This window comes from Agelaius tricolor, unplaced genomic scaffold (assembly GCF_023055355.1).
Source record: "Agelaius tricolor isolate 1412-34295 unplaced genomic scaffold, bAgeTri1.0.p SCAF_5, whole genome shotgun sequence".
Classification (NCBI taxonomy): domain Eukaryota; kingdom Metazoa; phylum Chordata; class Aves; order Passeriformes; family Icteridae; genus Agelaius; species Agelaius tricolor.
In genome coordinates, this window is record NW_027269265.1 from 58,464 (window position 1) to 64,114 (window position 5,651).

Sequence of the window (5,651 nt, forward strand, 5' to 3'; positions counted from 1 at the left end):
GCGCTAAGCAGCGCGCACGAGAGCAGCAGGCTCGCTTCGCCTGAGCTCGGCTCGCTTCGCTTCAGGCAGCCTCGGAAGCCTCGCCTCGGTTCGCTCGAGGCCGTCAGGGTCGGCCGCTCTCGCCTTGCTTCGGCCGAGCTCGTGCGATTCCCCCGAAGGCGGCGGCGTTCGGTTGTGGTTTTAGAAATATCCTCCTCTATCGATTGGATCTCTCTACAGTTAGATTTATATTTCTAGAATACGTCTATTAATCCAAACAAAAACCCCATCTCTAACCAAATAAATACACGAAAACACCTTCTTTTAAACGGTATCGAAATATTTTTATACTTTGTGTAATTATACTCACATTTATATTTATCGTTTCTTTTGATGCAATCTATTAATAATTATCTATAATATCTATAAAATTCTAGACATGTATTTAAAGTATTATTTATATTATGTATCGTATCTACTGCTGCAACTGATTTTTTCTTCTAGTTTTAAACTTTCTCTGTATGTATTTATGATATCTTTCTAGACTTAGATTTCTACCTTCATATTCTTTGTATTTATCATTTTTATCATCAAAACCCTGCCTATTGACAAGTTAAAAAAACCGCTTTCTTTAACGATCTAAAAAATATTTTTATATTTATAATTTTCCTATTTCTATTTCTAATTTGCTCTCTAGTACGTGATAACATACCTGCTCCTGCACCGCAGTGGGGCTCCCTCTCCTGGGCACCTCGGGGTGCCCCCAACGGCATCAGAGCCCCGCGTCTTCACCCCCCCCCCCCTTTTCCTCTAGTTAGAAACTACACTGGAACTTTTTTCTGGAAACAAAGACATGACCTAAATCCTCTCCCCATGTCCTAGACAGATAGATGTTCAGTTCTTAGTTGACTGGGCAGCAGTTTCTTCAATAGAATGATAAACAATATGGAAACGTTTTAGCTACAAGCAAATAGGCAAATCTGAACAAGGTCCTGGTGGCCAGCCACTGCAGTTCTTTTGAAGCAATTTTTTAAACAATCAAATACTGATACCACAAAAAATAAAGCAAAAAGCCGACTACTGGCTAAGAAAGAAGGAAAAATTAACTTTGGACGACAACAACAACGTTCCAAGGACACAGGCTTTTTTCCAATCTCAGACCTTATTACTACTACCTCTCTTGGGAATTCTCATCGTGGATCCCAAAAGGAATAAATCCCTCAGCGTGTCCTAAAGCACCAAGGAGCTACCTACAAGTGAAGGTGGCTACTTTCAGTGCAGACACAGCTGATGACACAGCAGTGGCACAGTTCCGTGCTGCACAGGGATAGTACTGTCTCCTCTTCTCCAGCAGCTGACTCTCTCCTGCCATGGCTTCTGTAAATGCATCAGAGCACGACCTTAACCACAAACAGGCAAGAAAACACCATCAGAAGTCTTTCATTAAGCAGTACAAGAAGGGTTCCAAGCAGAGACCAACAGAATTTCAAGGAAGCAGTATGCAATTAAAGCCCCTCAGATTTGTTCAAGTAGCCGGCAAAATGGAACCATTCAGAAATGACAAAGAAAACCCCCCCCAAGTATTTATACAGGAGTCCTTAATGTCAGAAAGGGGATGACAGGTTATGTTCAGATAAGATGAATGTTTATTTGGATCTATAAATAAACTTCTCTCGTGGCCCTTTGCCAAAAAATAGAACCTACAAGTGAACACCTACACCTGCCTCAAGAGACCTAACGAGCCCCTGGCAGCCACCGGCATCAAAGCGCAGTGGATGTTTCTAATCCAGGCTAAGGAGAACAATGTCACCTTTTGTTCTCTCCAGTTTGTTTCCTCTGCAGTCCTAGTTGCTTCTTATGATTTTTACAGTCTCTGTATCTTCTCGGGCAGCGCTGAGTCTGACGACCGGGATACGAGAGTCCTTCCCTGCCCTACGGAGAGAACCAGGAAAAAAAGTTCAAAAAAGAACAGGGCAGTTTGAAGTTAATACCTCCGACGAGAAGCAGCACCCGACAAACAGAGCAACGGTGAACAAAGCGTGACACCTCCCTGGGGACAGAAGACTTACAAACTCTCCGGGATTTACAATTCCAGTAACCAAGCCCTTCAGCACAGCAGCCAAGTGTCCCATTAGGTGGTGCTGCACCAAAGCACGATCCGAGAGGTTCCAAAGAGTGAAATGCACGTTACTGTCCAAAGACGTAAAATCTTGCAAAATAACAAAACTACAATAGATCTAAACTACAGGGCAAGAGTACAAGTGTTAGCTTGAGGAGCTGGAACCATCCAGGTGAGCAACTGCTAACTGGATCCTCAACAGACTTGGAGGAACCCTTCAGGATACAGAAGGGTTTTCCCCAGAAATTGCACAGGCCGAGTTTTGATAGAAGTGCACTTGCCAGATGCTCAGAAACGTCACCCATCCTCCTCCGGGTGTCCTGAGAGAGCTGCGAATGGCTCTCACGTGGTTTGAGCTGGTTCTGTAAGGGCTCAGGCTGAATTTCACCAGATGCAACCAAACTGGGCAACACCCAGTGGGACAGAAGGAACCCAAAGCTTGTTTTACCCAAAGCTTGGGTAAGCAGAGCTCCAGCAAATACTGAGGAAACGGACAGAACGGGGTAACAAATAATAAACGTACCTTTTTTTTTTTTTTTTCAGATGAGCAAAACAATTAAGGAGAAGGTGAAAACCTCACCATGACTGAACATTTCATCACCTGTAAGCTGACCATCCTTAGCATAGAGGACTCCAAATTTAAAATTCACCGATCCCTGGAAAATAAAACCAAATATTATTTGGTGAACAGTCAAACAGAAGACATAAAAATTTGTTTCCTCTAATCTTTGCCTACATCCTACACGTTAGAACATACGTTTTATACCATCTCCTACTACACAATAATTTACCTTTAAACTTTGATAGTATAGCATAAAATCATTAACTTAGACGGGTGATCAATTATGATTAAGTTGGTGCTTCAGGTTATTTTTGCTGTCAGGTTCCAAAAAACATGACTTCTTTTTACTGTAACGAGCAATTGATTTAGAAGTCATCAAAAGCCCATCCAAATACAAAGCCGTATTCACCGGACGGGTCTGTGAGCAAGAAGTAGTTAGGCTTGTACTCACCTCTTGCCCTTCAAGAACCAATAAATCCTGTCAACAAAAACAGCATCTTTAGCCCCCTCCTATTAAAGATTCTACAAGGATGATGCTTTTATTGGTGTTTAGAAGTTTGGATTTGAAATGGCCAGTTCAATGGATAAAGAGACAGTTTAAGTAGTATTAGGTTATTATTATTATTATTCTTATTAGCTACTGGAAGAAACAAACCGGTAGGATCTATACTTAATTACTTCTATTTCCAGGAAATCATAAAGAAAAAGAACCAAACCAAAAAAAGTCACTTCCTACCTTTTGTATCTCAGGATGAAAAATGTCTCTTGGGCTCTTCTCCAGTTTCTCCAGACTCCTGGCACTGAAATGCAAGTGAACGAGTGCTTTATCGGAGGGCAAGTGCACATTCCAACCCCGAACCCCCAACCGATGGCAGTTACAGCGCTTACAAAATGAATCCTTCCCAGAGCCTCTGGGAAATGGAACGGTTTGTGCAACTGCCATTTCTTCCCCAAAATACTAACTCCCAACACTTCCTAAACTGAGTTTGCATTTTAAAAACAGAAATTAGGGAGACTCAGGGTGGAGATCAGGTTGAAATTGATTTCCTTCTAAAGCACAGGGGCTCTGTTCCATCACCCTTCACTTTGGCTCCACACGGAATCACGGGGAGCATTTTAGGAGGGCTCAAGAACCAATTCTATTTCTCTCTTTTTTCTAGTTCTCTCTCTTCCTAAATAATTCAAGGCAAGTCAAATGAAAAAGGACAAGTTCAGCAGCAAATTCACACTTTTCCCCTTTGTCTGCTCAAGAACAGCCTTTAAAACCACTTCTTGCTGCCTTCAACGGTTAAGACTTGCAAAACAGTTTCGCAAGTTTGATAGGTTTATCATAAAAACCACAGAACGCAAGCTCTGAATGACAGGAAAAGGTACACAGGCAAATATCTCAGCTGATGGTGGCTTATTTGTAAACACAGACCTTAATGGAGATTGCACGGAGAATGTTTCAGTGGGACTCTAAGGGAAAAATATTTTCTGAGTACCCTGTAAACAAGAAAAGCTAGGATATATTACAGGACATACCCACGTGTTCTGCATATTCAAATAGGATTATCAATAAAAACACTTAAGAAGGAAGAAAACCAAGGTAATTTTACTCAGCTATATTTACTGCCGATTTAGAGGAAAAAAAAAAAAAAAAAGTGAACCAGAAACGCCTACAGTAGAACTTTAAACCAATTGCTTGGATAAAAGCAGCTCATGGAACATGAAGTAGAAAAAAAGCGAAACCAGTATCAGACCTGCCTATTTTCTTACCATTGCACAAGAAAATCCGACAAGCGGTAGAAAGTCACTGCCTAAAACCGATCCTAGGACGTAACCGAGAACAATGGAGGCATTTGCTAATCTAAACGGAAACCTTTTCCGGACCCTAGTGTCAAATCACACGTTTTGTCTCTCAGCAGCTCGAGGCTGGAGAGCATTTCCCCTGGGGGTCGGGAGGGCAGGGCCACAAGGGGCTGAGTTTGCCGATCGCACCTGTGCCATCAGAAGGATCCAGCCCGGCGCTCCTTGCGCTCGCCATTCTCCGGGCCATCGCTGTGTTTTACTGCTCAGCGATGCCGCTCCATCTGTTTGCGTGGAAGGAAGAGCCACGAGCACTGAGGCACTCAGCAGCCGTGTCATGCCAGCGATGTCGAGCGCTCTCTGCTCGCAAGGCTGAGCCCGCCGCGGAGCCGCCTCCGCAGCCGCTCGTCCGCCCCCGCCCGCAGCAGCGGCAGCGGCCCGAGGGAGACGGCTGCAGCTCGGCGGCTCCCGCGCCTCCGCCAGCCCGAGGGCAGCCGCCGCACAGTGACCGCGGCAGCGCCCGGCGCCGCTCGCCCGGGGCGGCTCCTGCAGCTCCCGGCCCGCGGCAGCAAAGCACCGCCTGGCGCTCCGCCCGAGCTGAGCCCCCGCCACCGGGACCGCTGAGCGAGGCCGAGGCACCGGGCGGACGCCCCTTCCGCGCCGCTCGGCTCCGTGCGGGCGGCCGGACGGAGGCTTCGCCCCTCCAGCGTCGCTGCCGCGGCTCCGTCCCGCGCGGGACAGGCGCCGGGAGCTCCCCGCGCCCAGCCCGCTCCCTCGGCGAGCGGCCGCCTCGGCCCGCCAGCCATTCATATGGCGCGTCGGCCGTTGCGTCAGACGCCGCGCTTTACGGCCGCAGGGCCTGCCGGGAGTTGGAGTCTCGGACTGACAGCCACCGCTCCGTTCTCCGCCACCGGGAGCTGCGCTCCCGCCAGGGGATCAAACGGCTCCTTCGCTCCTGGGCGCGGAAGCACCTTAGGCAGCACCGCCCCTCCCGAATGTCCTTTCTTTTCCACTCCAACTCTTTTTTCTTTTTTTCACTCTGTTTTTCACCCCCTTTTCCACTTTGGCTCTTTCTTTTTCACTCTCACCCTTTTCCTTTTTCATTTTTTTTCTTCCTTTCTCTTCCTCCTTTTTTTTTTCTTCCTTTCCTTTTTCCTTTTCTTTCTTTCTCTCTTTCTTTCTTTCTGTCTGTCATTCTCTATT

The 5,651-nt window shown here is 46.4% G+C and overlaps 1 long non-coding RNA gene across 2 annotated transcripts; it reads right to left on the reverse strand.

Moving 5' to 3' along the window:
- Nucleotides 1–298: 298 nt before the first annotated feature.
- On the reverse strand, nt 299–2,615 carry LOC139589571 (uncharacterized). Of its 2 annotated transcripts, none has more exons than XR_011679051.1 (2): nt 1,790–2,615; nt 299–1,356 (listed from the first exon to the last, which is right to left on the reverse strand). It is a non-coding gene; the product is annotated as an uncharacterized lncRNA (long non-coding RNA). The 2 variants fall into 2 exon arrangements; XR_011679050.1 differs by having other exon boundaries at nt 299–1,379.
- Nucleotides 2,616–5,651: the final 3,036 nt, after the last annotated feature.